The sequence below is a fragment of the Anolis carolinensis genome, chromosome 2 (assembly GCF_035594765.1).
Source record: "Anolis carolinensis isolate JA03-04 chromosome 2, rAnoCar3.1.pri, whole genome shotgun sequence".
Classification (NCBI taxonomy): Eukaryota; Metazoa; Chordata; class Lepidosauria; order Squamata; family Dactyloidae; genus Anolis; species Anolis carolinensis.
The window spans coordinates 176,972,152-176,991,787 of record NC_085842.1 but is presented as its reverse complement, the minus strand read 5'-3'; the positions used below and the strand labels follow the sequence as shown (position 1 = coordinate 176,991,787).

Genomic DNA, 19,636 nt, shown 5'->3' with positions numbered 1-19,636 from the left:
CTTGAAACTTTGCTGCAACAAACTTGTGTTAGATTTAGCCATTGTTACTTCAATTATTCTGTCTTTCCCCGTTTTGTAGAAGCAACATGGCTCCGAAAACTCTGAACCATTGTAATATTGGTAACTGAGCTAAACTTTGTATTTGATTGGGAAGAATAGGGGGGAAATAATGAGGTCCCTGGGTAGCCGGTCCTGCGTTGTTTCCCTGGCACCTCAAAGTATCAAAGGCAGGGAGGGACACGCTTCTCAGTGCTCTGCTCTTCCACCTACGTGTGGCTTAGGATCACAGCCTCGGCAACGTAAATGTCTCAAGTCGCTTCAATGAAAAGGGACTTTCTTGTTACCTCATTTTGAAAATACACTCCGGAAAGAGACATAGAAAAGGCTGCCAGAATGCAGAGATGTCCGAAGGGTGGGGGCGTTGATAAAATACTTGTTGGAGAGGGAAAATTGGATTAGTGGAAGGATTTCAGCCATGAAGCCCTTTGGGGAAGGGAAAAGGGTGTGTGTATGTGTAGTGGGAGGGGGGAAAGAAAGAATAATAACCTTTTTATTCACCCCCCCCCCCTCTTTTTCATGGCCTAAAGAAGGCCTTGCAGCTTCAAATATCCAGGCCTTCTAATCTTATTTTCTTTTCTTTCTCAAGTTCCCCCTCCGCGCTGTATTAACCCCCTTCTCTCATTTAAGTGCTTTGAATAGCTCAGTGGGTAGCATCCTTCTTAGAAAGTGAAGGAGGGCTTCCTTGGAGACGGGATGTCAGGAGAGAAATGCAGACAAACCGCCAGCCCTGCTGGCTTTTGGGGGGAGAAAAGCCCCTCCTGTAATCCCTGGTGTCTGGTGGTGCTGGGTCCCTCTGGACGTGGGCTCCCAACTAGCAAGGCATGCCAGGTGCCCGCTTGAGAAAACACAAAGTCGGTGGTGAGATGCGCTGGAGACCCCAGGCAGCTGCCGCTGAGTTTTGCCTGGTTTGCATTAAATGCCATCTTTCCGCAGCATTTTGTTTGAAGCAGGGGGAGGACTGAGTGTAGCCCAGCGAGAAGAGTACAGTCCAAGGTCAAATGTAGGGGTGACTGAGTTTATTAATACTGAAAATCAAGAGATGGCTGGGGATTTTTTTTTGTCAAAGGGGTTCTCAAGGAGGCTTACAATAAGCACGCTAAAACCAGTTCCATTTATTTATCATGTCAGAAGCGAACCGAGGGTACAAGCTGCAATGTAATTGAAAACACAAAGTTAAACAAACTTTAATATACTAAATGTTCTTTGATCTGTAGCTGGTCACTTGGAGTGCCTCTGGTGTTGCTATAAGAAGGTCCTCCATTTTGCACGTGGCAGGGCTCGGACCACACTGTAGTAGGTGGTTTGTGGTTTGCTCTTCTCCACACTTGCATGTTGTGGACCTCACTTTGTAGCCCTATTTCTTAAGGTTGGTTCTGCATCTTGTGGTGCCATAGTGCAGTCGGTTCAATGCCTTCCAAGTCGCCCAGTCTTCTGTGTACCCGGGAGGGAGTTTCTCATCCGGCATCAGCCACTGATTGAGGTTCTGGGTTTTAGCCTGCCACTTTTGGACTCTCACTTGCTGAGGTGTTCCTGCGAGTATCTCTCTAGATCAGGGCTCCCCAAACTTTTTAAGCCGAGGGCCGGTCCACAATCCTTCAAACCAGGGGTCCTCAAACTTTTTAAGTGGAGGGCTGATTCATGGTCCCTCCGATTGTTAAGGGGCCGAATTATCATTTGAAAAAAACAAACGAACAAATTCCTATGCTCACTGCACATGTCTTATTTGACAGCACTTTATGAAACCTATCCCCACTGGTTTGCTTTTAATTGCTCTGATTTTATCTGCTTGGATTTTAATGTATTTGTCCATTATTTTATTTTGTGTATTGTTGGAATGTTTTAAGTTTATGTCAAATATGTTGTTGTTGTTTCGGGCTTGTCCCTGTTGTGAGCCACCCCGAGTACCTTTGGGGAGATGGGGCGGGATATAAAAATAAAGTTTATTATTATTATTATTATTATTAGTAGTAGTAGTAGTAGTAATAGTAGTAGTGCAACCCCCCCAGCAACAATTATTTATTTATTTACTACATTTATATCCCACCCTCTCTCACCCCGAAGGGGACTCAGAGCTGCTTACAAGTTGTATGTACATAAAATATATTATATTATTAGCATAGCACAATATTAGCATTATATAATACTATATTGTACTATACCATTATACCATAATATTATTAGTAATATTACAATTAATATATAATATATAATTAATATTATTATATTGTATTATTATTATTATTATTAGCCGCCCTGAGTCCCCTATTAGGTGAGAACGGCGGGGTAGAAATACTGTAATAAATAAATAAATATTATATTGTATTACATTATAATATTACCATCAATATTATAAGTATAAACAATATATTATATTATTACCATATCATTAGTTTATAATATTTCATTTACAATATTAGTAAATGAAAGAACAATACAATATTTAAAAATAAAAATAATTTAAACCAACATACTGTAAACTTATCAGGATTTCAGTGGGAAGTGTGGGCCTGCTTCTGGCCAATGAGATCATCAAGTAGGATTGTTGTTGTTGTTGTTGTGCCTTCAAGTCATTTCAGACTTTGGGCGAGCCTAAGTCTAAAATTGAGAGCGGGGGCCAGGTAAATGACCTTGGAGGGCCGCATCCGGCCCCCGGGCCTTAGTTTGGGGACCCCTGCTTCAAACTGTTGAGGGGCCAAATTATCATTTGAAAAAAAATACAAACAAATTCCGATGTACACTGCACATGTCTTATTTGTAGTGCAAAAACAACAACAAGAACAATGAAATAACAATGAAAGAGTAATACAATATTACAATATTGTAATACAATATAAGCAAGTGTGGGCCTGCTTATGGCCAATGAGATAGTCAAGTTAATTAGGATTGTTGTTGTTGTTGTTGTTGTTGTGTGCCTTCAAGTCATTTCAGACTTTGGGCGAGCCTAAGTCTAAAATTTATTTATTTATTTACTATATTTATTTACTACATTTGTATCACACCCTTCTCACCCCAAAGGGGACTCAGAGTGGCTTACAAATTATATGTACATACAATATGTTATATTATTAGCATAGCACACTATTAGCATTATTTATTTATTTATTTACAGCATTTATATTCCACCCTTCTCACCCTGAAGGGGACTCAGGGCGGATCACATTACACATATAGGCAAACATTCAATGCCTTTTAACATGGAACAAAGACAAACAAACATAGGCGCTGAGTGGGCCTCGAACTCATGACCTCCTGGTCAGAGTGATTCATTGCAGTGACTGATTGTAGCTGCTCTCCAGCCTGCGCCACGGCCCGAGCCCAATTATAGATTACTATATTGAACTATACCACTATACTGTAATATTATTAGTAATATTATTAGTAATATATAATATATAATTAATACTATTGTATGGTATTATTATTATTATTAGTGTTATATTGTATTACATTATAATATTATTATCAATATTATATATATATACAATATATTATATTCTAAAACTGAGGGTGGGGGCCAGGTAAATGACCTTGGAGGGCCACATCCGGCCCCCGGGCCTTAGTTTGGGGACCCCTGCTCTAGATCTTAGAAAACTATTTCTTGATTTAAGGCCTTGGCGTGCTGGCTAATACCCAAACAGAGGATGAGCTGGAGATGTCAATGCCTTGGTCCTTTCTTTGCTGATGGATGTCAGGTGGTGCAATGCTGGCCAAACAGTATAATTTCTCCTGTGATGATGCGGCATGTTCCATAAAAGCTATGCACAGTGTATAAAAAAGCTTCCTAGACAAGGAAACAGATGGCCTGTTTCTTCATCTAGACCAGGGTTGTAAATTCCAAGCGGGAATCATGGCCAAGGCTTTTCCACACCTCCTGCAATCTGATCCTTTTCAACAAGAGAGAATGCCGGAGATTGAACTTGGGACCTTCAGCATCCAAAAACATACCCTTTTTCTTTTTCGCTGTGGTCCCTTTGATGCATGCCATGTGAGCAGCAGTTCCTTGAACATCACAAGGTAACAGATGCTCTTGCTGAGATCACAAACAGAAGAGATTCAAGGGGGTTCAAAGTTTGTCCCCCAATCGCCACAACATAGGGTGTCCACTATCAAAGTGAGACTTGGTGTGTATCTAGAATGTATTCAGTTTAATTGAGTTGCTGTGAGTTTTCCAGGCTGTATGGCTTGATTATCATTGAATTGCCTTGCAACTTCAAAGCCTGGCTGCTTCCTACTTCCTGTGTAGCCCAACTATACAAAGAAGCCATTGAAATCCACAAGCATGTGGACAATTTCAACAGAAAGGAGGAAACTATGAAAATGAACAAAATCTGGCTACCACTATTTTAAAAAACTCTAAAATCAGGAGAGTAAATAAAGAACAACACTCAGAAAACAGAGGAATGCCAGACAGGAAATAATCAGGGCCAGGTAACACCTCCCAACAAAGGATTCCCCCAGGAAAGAAGCAGCCAGATTTTGAAGCTGCAAGGCCATTCAATGATAATTAAGGTGCCCAATTGCAACATTCATACTTGCCTCAAACAGACAAAAGTTTTTTCTCCCACCCTGGATATTAGGTAAAGCTAAAGGTTTCCCCTGACGCTAAGTCCAGTCATGTCTGACTCTGGGGGTTGGTGCTCATCTCCATTTCTAAGCCCAAGAGCCGGCGTTGGCCTTAGACACCTCCAAGGTCATGTGGCCAGCATGACTGCATAGAGTACCGTTACCTTCCCGCTGGAGCGGTACCTATTGATCTACTCACATTGGCATGTTTTCAAACTGCTAGGTTGGCAGGAGCTGAAGCTAACAGCGGCCGCTCATGCCGCTCCCGGAGTTTGAACCTGGGACCTTTCGGTCTCCAGCTCAGTGCTTTAACGCACTTCACCAACCGGGGCTCCTACCCTGGACATTACAGATATATAAATCCCACTTGCCTAGTTTCCAACAGACCTCACAACCTCTGCGGATGCCTTCCATAGATGTGGGCTAAACGTCAGGAGAGAATGCTTCTGGAATATGGCCATACAGCTCAGAAAACACACAGCAGCCCAGTGATTCCGGCCATGAAAGCCTTCGACAACACAATGTTGTTTGATGTTACTTTAAATACTAATGGGGTATTGTGGTTTGGTGAGGCACCAGTGCCATGGAAGAGAAGGCTTAAGACCTTTCAAAACTAACTCTGCAGGGCAGATCTCTAATCATTGCTTGCCAATAACAAAGGTGTTATGATAAGAAGAGATAACTTCACTCCATTAGTGTTGAAACGGTAATATCTGAATTACCTACGTAGTGACTGTGTGTGTGGCTCATTAAATGACCGAGGAGGAGTATCACAGGGTTCAAGCGCTGGCTTGTGTTGTGGGTGTTGAGGCAACAAGGAGGTGGATGGAAAGAGCAGTGTTTTGTATCACTGTCCAGAAGTGTTTTGTATTCAGATATTTTTCAGATGGCATATAATAATAATAATAATAATAATAATAATAATAATAATAATAATAATAATAATAATGCTTTGATTGAAGTCAAAAATCAGAAACTCCTCAAAGCACAGCAGATAAAAAATCAGTACAAGAAAACCACACTACAAACTAGAGATGACAGCTGGCACAATAAAACATTGCATGGAAAGTTCCTTGACAAAATTGAAGGAAAAGCTGATAAGGAGAAGACCTGGCTATGGCTCACGCATGGGACCCTGAAGAAGGAGACAGAAGGCCTGATCCTTGCAGCCCAGGAGCAAGCCATCAGAACAAATGCAATTAAGGCCAAGATCGAAAAATCAGCTGATGACCCAAAATGCAGACTGTGCAAAGAAACCGATGAAACCATTGATCATATCCTCAGCTGCTGTAAGAAAATTGCACAGACAGACTACAAACAGAGGCACAACTATGTGGCCCAAATGATTCATTGGAACTTATGCCTCAAGTGCCACCTCCCAGCAGTAAAGAACTGGTGGGATCACAAACATGCAAAGATAATGGAAAATGAACACGCAAAGATACCGTGGGACTTCCGAATCCAGACTGACAAAGTTCTGAAACACAACACACCAGACATCACAATTGTGGAAAAGAAAAAGGTTTGGATCATTGATGTCGCCATCCCAGGTGACAGTCACATTGACGAAAAACAACAGGAAAAACTCAGCCGCTATCAGGACCTCAAGATTGAACTTCAAAGACTGGCAGAAACCAGTGCAGGTGGTCCCGGTGGTGATTGGCATATTGGGTGCCGTGCCAAAAGATCTCAGCCGGCATTTGGAAACAATAGGCATTGACAAAAGGCCACCCTACTGGGATCTGCATGCATCATCCGAAAATACATCACACAGTCCCAGACACTTGGGAAGTGTTCAACTTGTGATTTTGTGAAACGAAATCCAGCATATCTATCTTGTTTGCTGTGTCTTACAATATAATAATAATGATGATGATGATGATTATGATGTTACCTGCCTCTCCTTGCGGTTATGGGTTACATTTAGAAAGAGGTAACTATAACTTGGGTTGATTTTTCCCTTTGGCCTTAAAACCGTAACAATAGCTAATTTCGTTTCAAAAGCAGCTTCAGGAGTTCTGATGCAAGGGAAATATAGCCACTGAAAGCCTTGTCCTGCAGGTATTTGTCCAATCCCCTTTGAAAATCCTGTTCAAGTTGGTAGCTATCAGTAGATCTTGACGTAGTGAATGCCATTGCGTCAACGACCCACTATGTGTAGAAACATTTCCCTTTTATCTCTCCTGCCATTCAGTTTCATTGAATCACCCTGAGTTTTACTATTATGACAGAATGAGAAAACACCCTTCAAACACTTTCTCAATACCATCGTACAGGCATGTGCGTACTTTATCTCATTACCTGCCTTTTTTCCTAAGTTAAATAGCCCTCTTGAGTTTACATTTCCTTCACTAGGGAATTGCTTCAGCAACATAATCATTTTGACATTTCTAGCAGCATTGTTTTTAGGGGCAACAGCCAGAATTGTATACAACTAATTTTTTTCCATGGTTTCCCCAATTTTTTGCTTATGTCTTTGCTGATTGCACTCATCATAAGAATTGTTGTTGTTGACATGTACGCAGTAATTTCACGTATGTGAACACCTTCAAATATCCTATCTAGTTGTGCTCCTTTAAACCTGCCTAAGGAACGTCTTTCAGCCTATGGAGCAAATTCTATTCCAAAGAGGTCAGTCTGGGGGAACAGGGTAGAAGCAACAAAATGGTCTAAATTAACATTAGCCTCTTATTATTTCTGGTTTTTTTCTTATGTCACGAGCAACTTGAAAAACTGCATGTCACTTCTGGTGTGAGATAATTGGCTGTCTTCAAGGATATTGCCCAGGGGATGCCCGGATGTTTTGATGTTTTTACCATCCTTGTGGGAGGCTTCTCTCATGTCCCCGCATGGAGCTGGAGCTGATAGAGGGAGCTCATCTGCGCTCTCCCCGGGTTGGATTCGAATCGGCAACCTTCAGGTCAGCAACCCAACCTTCAAGTCAGCAGTCCTGCTGGCACAAAGGTTTAACCCACTGCACCATTGGGGGCTCCTTTTATTTCCTATTATTTCTATGTATTAATGAATCTTGGGAAAGGTATATTCACCTTTTGGAATAGAGGAAAAAAAACATAATTTTGGCAACTTGGAGTCAAGGCTCTTCTGGACTCTTGGACCAGTTCGCTTCTAGAATGAGCTTTGTGTATTCCAAGTAGACTGGAACGTACTTAGTCCTAATATTTTTTTAATACTGGTTTTAAACCACTTCATCAGATGTGTTGCAATAGCACATTCCCAGATAGGTTTAGTGTTTACATCTTTTTTTGGGTTATTTAATATGTAATGTTTATTTTACTTAAGTGGTATTTGTCTTTACTGTTCTAATGTAGCACAAAGCCTATGTAAAATCATACTATGTATTTTTGACATTAACACTGAAATCTGAAATATATACAGAAAGTCTTTACTTCAAAAGACGGCAGTACTGAAGCTGCCGTTTTGTGGTTGCCTGTGGACCCTCACTGTGCTGCTTGCCCTTGGCTGGGTGTACACTGCCGTATAATCCAGTTTCTGTATCCAGATTATCTGTTTCGAACTGAGTTGTTGTGTATTTTCCGGGCTGTATGGCTGTGTTCCAGAAGCATTCTCTCCTGACGTTTCGCCCACAACTATGGCAGCATCCTCAGAGGTTGTGAGGCATAATAATAATAATAATAATAATAATAATAATAATAATAATAATAATAATAATAATAACTCAGCCGCTATCAGGACCTCAAGATTGAACTTCAAAGACTCTGGCAGAAACCAGTGCAGGTGGTCCCGGTGGTGATTGTCACACTGGGTGCTGTGCCAAAAGATCTCAGCCGGCATTTGGAAACAATAGGCATTGACAAAATTACGATCTGCCAATTGCAAAAGGCCACCCTGCTGGGATCTGCACGCATCATCCGAAAATATTTATTTTATTTATTTATTTACAGTATTTATATTCCGCCCTTCTCACTCCAAATGGGAGTCAGGGTGGATCACATTACACATATAAGGCAAACATTCAATGCCTTAACATAGAACAAAGACAAGACAAACACGGGGCTCCGAGCTGGCCTCGAACTCATGACCTCCTGGTCAGAGTGATCCTTTGCAGCTGGCTGCAGCTGGTTGCTCAACAGCCTGGCGCCACAGTCCTAGACACTTGGGAAGTGTTCGACTTGTGATTTTGTGATATGAAATCCAGCATATCTATCTTGTTTGCTGTGTCATAATAAAATAAAATAATAAAATAATAAAATAAAATAATAAAATTATTATTATTATTATTATTTTATTTTTATACCCTGCCCCATCTCCCCGAAGGGACTCGGGGTGGCTTACATGGGGCCAAGCCCGAACATCAACAATATAAAAACAAAGCAATAAAACAAATGAATCAACAACAACAATAAAACAGGTCATAAAATCACATACAAATATAATGATAAAATCTTGGGTTGGCTCCAAAAGATACTGGTTATATCTCACAACCTCTGTGGATGCCTGCCATAGATGTGGGTGAAACATCAGGAGAGAATGCTTCTGGAACATGGCCATACAGCCCGGAAAACACACAACAACCCTGTGATTCTGGCCATTAAAGTCTTCAACAACACATTTCGAACTGCATTATATGAGTCTACACTGCCATATAATTCAATTCAAATCATATAATTTGGACTCAGAAACTGGATTATATGGCCCCTTATAAACAGGGGAAATTAAGGGTTCTAAAGCTGAATCGTTTTGCCCTACTTGCACTGAAGGGGATATAACTGGATATATAACAGCACTTTATGCAGTCATGCTGGCTACATGACCTAGGAGGTGTCTACGAACAATGCCGGCTCTTCAGCTTAGGAATGGAGAAGAGCACCAACCCCCAGAATCTGACATGTCTAGACTTAACATCAGGGGAAAAACTTTAGCTTTACTTTTTTTGCACATCCCAGCAGCTCCAGCCAACGTACAGGAATCAGGTGGTTGGTTACTGTCAACTGATGTGGTGTTTGGTATTAAATGTGTTGTTTCTCTCCATCAGAGATGTGTGGAGTTGTGTTGTTTGGAAGCCACGAAGCACACATTGCCCCTGAATGATTTTCAGCGACTTCCCAAACAACCGTTCCAGCAGCGTTTCGGCTAATTCCACTAAATGCTTCTAACAGAGGGCTGTTGCCAGTATTGTCTGGAGCAAACTCAATTAATCAGTTCATCCTAGTCTGGGGTTTCAGCCAGAGAACCGAGTACTACGAGACCACACAGGCGCCCCTCCTAGGAATAAAATCAATTTCCCTTCTATTAAAAAAATGACGGCAAAAAAAGAGAAAGATATTATGAAGGAAACTGTCTGCTTCAATTTTCCAGGATGATTCCATTGTCTCTCATGCATATATCTAATGGGACTTAACTCATCCAGTTACTCTTCTGAATACACAGAATTTCAAGATTCCTCCTCATATGAAGTAATGCCGCTTGGTTGATAAGCTGGAATGTGTCCAGAGGAGGGCAACTAAAATGATCAAGGGTCTGGAGAACAAGCCCTATGAGGAGTGGCTTAAAGAACTGAGCATGTTTAGCCTGCAGTAGAGAAGGCTGAGAGGAGACATGATTGAGGGCCATGGATCAAGATGTGAGGGGAAGTCATAAGGAGGAAGGAGCAAGAATGTTTTCTGGAGACTAGGACGTAGGACAATGGCTTCAAACTACAGGAAAGGAGATTCCTGAACATTAGGAAGAGCTTCCTCACTGTGAGAGCTGTTCAGCAGTGGAACTCTCTGCCCCAGAGTGTGGTAGAGGATCCTTCTTTGGAGGCTTTAAAGCAGAGGCTGGATGGCCATCTGTTGGGGGTGCTTTGAATGCGATTTCCTACTTCTTGGCAAAATGGGGTTGGACTGGATGACCCACAAGGTCTCTTCCAACTCTATGACTCTATGAGGTGTAACAGGGAGGAATTCTATATTGTGAGGCTATAACAGGCATCAGAGTGAAAGATCCAGTATGATAGGACTAAGGGTAGGTCCTATTGTTAGACAGAGGGAAGAAACTCTCTCAAGTAGAAGTTTCTCTCAAATAATTTACTGTGTCCAGGTTGGTTCATCAAGTGCTCTGCTATGGCTTTCAACAGAAAGGAGGAAACAGTGAAAATGAACAAAATCTGACTACCAGTATTAAAAAAACTCTAAAATCAGAACAGTAAATAAAGAACAACACTCTGAAAACAGAGGAATTACAGACATGACTCAATCAGGGACAGCTAACACATCAGAGGGCCCCTGGTGGTGGCTCAGTGTGTTAAAGCGCTGAGTTGCTGAACTTGCAGACCGAAAGGTCCCAGGTTCAAGTCCCGGGAGCAGAATGAGCACCCGCTGTTATCCCCAGCTCCTGCCAACCTAGCAGTTTGAAAACATGCCAATGTGAGTAGATCAATAGGTACCGCTCCGGCGGGAAGGTAAGGGCGCTCCATGCAGTCATGCCGGCCACATGACCTTGGAGGTGTCTAAGGCCAACGCCGGCTCTTGGGCTTAGAAATGGAGATGAGCACCAACCCCCAGAGTCGGTCACGACTGGACTTAATGTCAGGGGAAAACCTTTACCTTTTTACTAACACATCAGAACAAAGGATTCCCCCAGGCAGAAATGAAGCCATTAATGCTAATCAAGGTGACTGATCACAGCATTCACACCGGCCTCCAACAGACAAGAGTTTTTTCTCCAACCCTGGACCTTCCACAGATATATAAACCTCCCTTGCTTAGTTTTCCAATATACCTCACACCCACTGAGGATGCCTGCCTTAGATGTGGGCGAGAATGCTTCTGGAATATGGGCATAAAAAGGTAAAGGTTTCCCCCGAGGTTAAGTGCAGTCATGACCAACTCTGGGGGTTGGTGCTCATCTCCATTTCTAAGCCCAAGAGCCGGCGTTGTCCGTAGACACCTCCAAGGTCATGTGGCCGGCATGACTGCATGGAGCGCCCTTACCTTCCCGCCAGAGTGGTACCTATTGATCTACTCACATTGGCATGTTTTCGAACTGCTAGGTTGGCAGAAGCTGGAGCAACAGTGGGCACTCACTCTGCTCCCGGGATTTGGACCTGGGACCTTTCGGTCTGCAAGTTCAGCAGCTCAGCGCTTTAACACACTTCGCAAGTAGCATTAACATTATAAATTACCGAATGTGGACATCGCTGAGTACTTAAGCTAGTGGTAAAATAGAAACCAGTTATCTTCAAGGTGCTACCACCCACGCACCCACCCCAATTCCTCCTTTTTGTTAACCTGGTATGAAACCACTTTTACACTTCCCTGGGATGGATGCTTTCCTGTTTTTCACCCTCCTTTCACAGGCACATTGGTTTGAATATGTGGCCAGGGGGCATGCAACTCAAGTTCACTCTGGGGTTCAGGAGTAGGGCCAAAGAGAGAGGAGGACACTATTATTATTATTATTATTATTATTATTATTATTATTATTATTATTATTATTAATTTCTCACATTTATATCCCTCCCTTCTCACCCGAAGGGACTCAGGGCAGCTTACAACAACGGCAACAATTCGATGCCCATACAAATCAATATAAAACAGTACATAAAACAGTTAAAACGATTAAAATACATTATAAATTACAAAATATAGATTTCAAACATAAAATCAAATGACTGGATCCAGGCGGTAAAGAATTCTATTTTTTTGTGTGTGTGTGTTTTTGCCTTTCTCTGCAGCATTATTCTTTGTCCACAGATTCTGATGCCCATTAGTAAAATAAGTAAATTTTAAATTTAATTTTAAACCACTGAACTGCTCAACTTGCAGACTGGAAGGTCGGCAGTTCGAATCTGGGGAGCGGGGTGAGTTCCTGCTGTTAGCCCCAGCTTCTGCCAACCTAGCATTTCGAAAACACGCAAATGTGAGTAGATCAATAGGTACCACTCCGATGGGAAGGTAATGGCGCTCCAAGCAGTCATGCCAGCACATGAACTTGGAGGTGTCTACCGACAACGCTGGCTCTTTGGCTTAGAAATGGGGACAACCACCAACCTCCAGAGTCAGACATACTGGACTTAACGTCAGGGGAAACCTTTACCTTTACTTAAGGGGGGTGGATAAAGGGCTGGTTGTGGGGGGCAATAACTGTGTGTTACCCCTCCTTAAGAAAAACTCATGGGACCCTGAGCAGATGAGATTCCAGGCCTTGAAAAGAAAAATCACCACGGCCTGAAACTTGTCCTCAGCAGCTCAGAACATGGGACTGTAGCCAGTGGATCCATGTTTTCAATCATGACAAGGTCATGTGGAATTATGTTTACATAATCACAAGTAAAACAAGACACACAACAGCTCATCAACAAAAGAAAACATCAACAAAAAGTTTTCCCATCAACAGCTTCCAAATGACTCATGGAGTCGCTGAGCATTGTAACCAATTCACATAGTTACCAGACCCCTGGAGTAGTATATTCCTAATACAGTAGAGTCTCACTTATCCAAGCCTCGCTTATCCAAGCTTCTGGATTATCCAAGTCATTTTTTTAGTCAATGTTTTCAATATATCATGATATTTTGGTGCTAAATACGTAAATACAGTAATTACTACATATCATTACTGCGTATTGAACTACTTTTTCTGTCAAATTTGTTGTATAACATGATGTTTTGGTGCTTAATTTGTAAAATCATAACCTAATTTGATGTTTAATAGGCTTTTCCTTAATCCCTCCTTATTATCCAAGATATTCGCTTATCCAAGCTTCTGCCGGCCCATTTAGCTTGGATAAGTGAGACTGTACTGTAGCTGTAAAGAATGACCATAACTGCTAGTGGTCTCATCACCATCAAGGAGGGCTGAGATGATTTTTTATCAACACAGATGTTTACATGCAGGCCCTATTGACACATTCAATTTGTGGGAAGGTAGTTAATCTCTGCTGATACTTTGTGAGCCCGATTCTCAAGGCTATTGTTCCAAGAAGTATAATCTCTGGCCTTCCATCATCTCTTCTGAAGTTCACCATCCTAATACCTGCTCATGGTCCTTACAAGTGAAGATTTCTCCAACTGATAATTTGGACAAAGGGAATGTGAGCAGGAGCAATGCAGAAGGTTAGCTTACACAAACTGAAAAGGTCATAAGCTCATCATGCTTCTGAAGATAGTATTTTGAGTAAAGCATGTGTGTGTGTGGGGGGGGGGCACACCTTTGGCCCTTTTGAAGTTTTGCAAGTCCCATAATCCTTTGGTCATTCCATCTAAGGACCCTTCCACACAGCTGAATAAAATCCCACATTATCTGAGCTATATGGCAGTGTGGACTCAGATAACCCAGTTTAAAGCAGATATTGTGAGTTGTTCTGCCTTGATATTCTGGGTTATATGGCTGTGTGGATGGGCCCTGAGACCCAAAGGTGCTCTGGATGGAACAGTTTATCTAATGCCAATTATAACTACAGTAGAGTCTCACTTATCCAACTCTCGCTTATCCAACATTCTGGATTATCCAACACAATTTTGTAGTCAATGTTTTCAATATATCGTGATATTTTGGTGTTAAATTCGTAAATACAGTAATTACTACATAGCATTACTGTGTATTGAATTACTTTTTCTGTCAAATTTGTTGTTAAACATGATGTTTTGGTGCTTAATTTGTAAAATCATAACCTAATTTGGTGTTTAATAGGCTTCTCCTTAATCCCTCCTTATTATCCAACATATTTGCTTATCCAACGTTCTGCTGGCCCGTTTATGTTGGATAAGTGAGACTCTACTGTAATCTTATTTCCAACAATGTTCTGAAGTACTCAACTTTTGGAAACAGGGAACAAGGACTAGTGTAAACTGTTGGTGCCACCATATGCTTTTAAACAGAAGCTTATTATAAAGAAAACCGCTGGATATAATCCATTGCTTTTAATCCAAAGGCACATCCGCTGTCCAGGCATTGAAAATTGGATAGATAACGCCAAGACAAAGTGGAACATCCAACCAACAAAAGAAATTGATAATCCAGTTAAGATGGAAAGATCAAAAGCAACAGATAAAAATACCAACGAACTACAAAACATCAGACTAAATAGAAAATCTGAAAACAGTTTAGAAGTAATTTAAGAAGCAGCAAAAATAAAAAATTAAAGTTATATGGAAGAGGAGTTTTCAACATGTTCCAAGGGAGGAGAGACAACTTGATGTTCTAAGGCAAAGGTTCCCAACTGTTTTTTGACCAGGGACCACTTTGACCAAGGACCACACTCCAACATTAGTACCAAAAGGGTTACGAATCAGTTTTTGGTCAACTTTAGATTCAGTTTGTTTATCTGGGGTGCTGATTCAGAAAACTGCATTGGATAGACCACATCAGCTCTAGTTTCTGATACAGAACATAAGCCATCCAGTAGTCACCATCTGCTCACCCCCAGAAAACCATTTTTAATCATCTAAAGCAGATGTAGCCTATCCAATTCAATGGTTAGCTTTGCAGAAAGGAGTGGAAATAAAATAAATGAAATAAAATAAATAAATACAGTGTTCCCTCACTACTTTGCGGTTCACTTTTTGTGAACTCACTGTTTTGCAGTTTTTCAATAAACTGGTAAAGGTAAAGGTTTTCCCCTGACATTAAGTCCAGTTATGTCTGACTCTGGGGATTGGTGCTCATCTCCATTTCTAAGCCGAAGAGCCGGCATTGTCAGTAGACACCTCCAAGGTCACGTGGCCGGCATGACTGCATGGAGCACCCTTACCTTCCCGCCGGAGTGGTACCTATTGATCTACTCACATTAGCATGTTTTCAAACTGCTAGGCTGGCAGAAGCTAGAGCAACAGCGGGTGCTCACTCCACTCCTGGGATTTGAACCTGGCACCTTTCGGTCTGCAAGTTCAGCAGACTATTATAAATCATAAAAATTACAATTTACAGCCTAAGAAAAGGAGGAAGGAGAAGTCAAAGGGAGAGAAAAGGAGCCCAAGTGGCAACAGGAGAAGAAGGCAATTTATCAACACATTGGTTGAAATAGTGTATAACTACTAAAATAATGTATAAATATTAAAATAAATATAGTGTCCCTACTTCGTGGATTTTCACTTATTGCGGGTGATCCTGGAACCTAACCCCAGCAATAAGTGAGGGAACACTGTAAAGAGAAAGGAGGTTCACGGACAAGATTTTTGTTCTTGCTGCCCACTGCTGGGCCACAGCCCACAAGTTGAAAACCACTCTTCTAAGGCAAGGAGGCATACTTATTGGTGTTTCTACAGGTGTTGTCAGTAGCCCCAGCGAATACTGGCATATACAAAATGTTTCACCCAGTGATTTCTAGAACATGGCAGAATCGCTGTGTTCTCCAATGAAGATACTCTAAGACAGTGCTTCTCAGCCTGGGGTCCCCAGACGTTTTGGTCTTCAACTCCCAGAAATCCTAACAGCTGGTAAGCTGGCTGGGATTTCTGGGAGTTGTAGGCCAAAACACCTGCAGACCCACAGTTTGAGAACCATTGCTCTAAGACAGGGGTCCCCAAACTTTTTAAACAGGGGGCCAGTTCACAATCCTTCGGACCGTTGGAGGGCTGGACTATGGTTGGCCACAGAGCAATAATAATAATAATAATAAATAACAACAACAACAACAATAAAAAGAGGGTTGGCAGAGACCCTTTGGGCCATTTAGTCCAACCCCCTTCAGCCTCTGTGCACCAAAAGCACAAGCAAAGCATCCCTGACAGATGGCCACCCAGCCTCAATGTTAATAATAATAATAATAATAATAATAATAATAATAATAATAATAATAATACAGGGTTTTGGAACACAATACTCCTGACCTCACAATCGTGTTAAAAAACAAAGTATGGATTGTTGATGTTGCAATCCCAGGTGACAGCAGGACTGAGGAGAAACAACTGGAAAAGCTGACACGATATGAGGATTTAAAGATCGAATTACAAAGACTCTGGCACAAGCTAGTCAAGGTGGTCCCAGTGGTGATCGGCACACAGGGTGCAGTGCCTAAAGACCTTGGCCTGCACTTAAACACAATCAGCGCTGACAAAATTACCAGCTGCCAGCTGCAGAAGGCCACCTTACTGGGATCTGCGCGCATTATTCGCCGATACATCACTCAGTCCTAGACACTTGGGAAGTGTCCGACATGTGATCCAATTCAACAGCCAGCAGAGTGTCTGCTGTGGACTCATCTTGTTGTGTTTCAAATAATAATAATAATAATAATAATAATAATAATAATAATAATAATAATAATAATAAGGGTTGTAAGAGAAGAGACCTCTTGGGTCATTTAGCCCAACCCCCTTCTGCCCTTGTGACGTGGGGGGCGGATAAATGACTTCGATGGGCCGCATCCGGCCCCCGGGCCTTAGTTTGGGGACCCCTGCTCTAAGACATTTAGGACTTTGAAGGTACATGTACTTTAAATTGCCCTCAGAAACTAGCTAATTCAATCGATGCAAAAAGTAACACAGTCCCTAGAATTATTGCTGGTTAATACTTTGCCAATAGAATTCAGTTTCCAAAGCTCCCTCAAACATAGAATCGATTACAGTAACATTAACCAACCTCACAAATGCATGTGTGATAGCAGCCCAGTCAGCAGATTCGCCCAAGACCAGAACATTTTGCTGCTCCAGAAAAAGGATGAGATCCTTCTTTTTAATTCCCTGAACAGGAGCCAGCTGGACTAGTAGCTCATTTGTTGAAGCAACAGGAAAGCATCCCACACCTGAAGGTAATAGTAGCCTAATTTAGGTTAAAGACAGGGTACAGAGCACACAGGTTCTTGTAAGAGAAGGAACATCTAGAGCAGTGCTTCTCAACCTGTTGGTCCCCAGATGTTTTTGGCCTACGACTCCCAGAAATCCCAGCCAGTTTACCAGCTGTTAGGATTTCTGGGAGCTGAAGACCAAAAACATCTGGGCCCCCCAAATTGAGAACCACTTTAGCGGGAAGGATTAATGTGTGGAGGAGATACTGCTTCTGCCTCCCACCCTCTGTTGTCTGAGGCACATGCCTTTCTCTGCCTAATAGTAGGGCTGGGTTTTTGTATTGGATTCATCTGAGCAGATTCCTGTGGCCACCCTCTAGGGAAGAATACTTGAGCAAACTTGGTCAAAGACCACCATTTATCTGATGGTGCATGGAATTTCTCTGCAGATTTTCAGGAAACAATGATTTAGTAAATCTGTATGAACCATTATCCACTCGAGTGTGCATTTAAGTAAATCAAATCTAATTTGCCAAATAGTCACTGTTGAATGTTTTTATGTTGAATTTATGTTTTTATATTGTGGAATGATATTTTAAATTGTAAGTCGCTAGGAGCACTCTGGTGGAGAGCGACTAATTAAGAAATAAAGTGAAGTGAAGTGTGTATGCTCCTACGGTTTGAATAGGATTCATTTGGGCAGGAATAGAAGCTTATCGGATATTAGAGGCAGAGATGGATATTAGAGGTAAAGATGAAGTACTTTGGCCACATCATGAGAAGGCAGGAAAGCGTGGAGAAGAGAATGATGCTGAGGAAAATGGAAGGAAAAAGGAAGAGAGGCCAACCAAGGGCAAGATGGATGGATGGTAGCCTTGAAGTGACTGGCTTGATCTTGAAGGAGCTGGGGGTGGCCACGGCCAACAGGGAGCTTTGGCGTGGGCTGATCCATGAGGTTACAAAGAGTCATAAGCGACTGAACGAATAAACAACAAACAGCATCTTATCTAGGATTTTTTAGGGACCTCATCACATTAAGGCTGGGATTCGCCACACATCGTGACGAATCCAGCGGGGAGCGGGGAGAACCCGTCACCCTGCACCCCAAATTATCCGCTTTCCCCCTCACCCTATCCCACGTGGAAAGTGTCCGCTGCCTGATTTCTCCGTTGTTTCCTATGCAACATGGGAAGCCTCCCATATTACCGGCACAGCGACTTACCATGCTTTAACTTCACTTGCAGCGTGGAGCTCTGCTGGAAGTAGATCAATGTTGTAGGATGGGAGCCAGTGGCTTCATGCTGCAAACGAAGTGGAAGTGTCATACGATGGGCAATATTGCCCATCTGATGAGGCTGTTAGATACTTGTCTAACCAGGCAAATTTAGGGGTTTTATATAAGGCATCTCCATGCAATCATGCCGGCCACATAACCTTGGAGGTGTCTACGGACAACGCCGGCTCTTCGGCTTAGAAATGGAGATGAGCACCAACCCCCAGAGTCGGACACGACTGGACTTAACGTCAGGGGAAACCTTTACCTTTTTTTATCAGGCATCTACCAGTGAGTTGGGGAGTAGGGCAATATTTACTTGTTCTTTCTCTTCTTTGTAGTCATTTGTTTTGAGTGAACAAATTCAACAAATGAAGGAAAATCTTATGGTGGAGGCTCCTTCTTCGGAGGCTTTTAAACTGAGGCTGGATGGCCATCTGTCTTGGGTACTTTGAAGCAGCGATTTTCCTGCTTCTTGGCAGGGGGTTGGACTGGATGGCTCACAAGGTCTCTTCCAATTCTAGGATACTATGCCATCCTGCTTTTTGAGAGTCTTGTTAAGATTCCAGCAACAACAATGTCACAATTAGGACTTTCATATTGTGCTCAGTTTAGGTCTGAAGGCAGAAGTTAGAAAAAACAGGAGAATCTATTGTCATACTAAAAATGTATTAAGGTGTTGTTTGATGTCACATTTTTGAATAAATAACTGAATATATTTATTATATATAAGATTTACGCATTTAAAAATTAAACATATAGGATGCAAGCAATCATTGCCCAATGTGTTCGAATCTGACAATGGTATCTGTTATTGTTCTTTTCTCAAGGTTAGCTTTGAAGTCTCAAAGCGCAAAGGCCTGTGAAAGGAATTGTGTGTTGTTCACTAGGGAATGTCTTGTTGTGCAGATGGCATTTTAAGGGTAAATCGGAAAACAAAAAAGGATTATATTAAAGAAGCTTACGTTAATCAGCTTGGTGCTGCTTTGCCTTTTGTTTTGGTAGAACTGAGCCATATTAGGTTTGCCAAATTTATCCTCTTCATACCTTTTCAT

General features: G+C 41.9%; 1 protein-coding gene across 1 annotated transcript in view; it reads right to left on the bottom strand.

Moving 5' to 3' along the window:
* The window catches only part of axin2 (axin 2), a 148,863-nt gene extending 131,596 nt beyond the window's left edge, over positions 1 to 17,267 (bottom strand). The window contains exon 1 of the mRNA XM_008116698.3: positions 17,164 to 17,267. The gene's annotated coding sequence lies outside the window, so the exon portion shown is untranslated. The remainder of the gene's footprint in view (positions 1 to 17,163) is intronic.
* Positions 17,268 to 19,636: the final 2,369 nt, after the last annotated feature.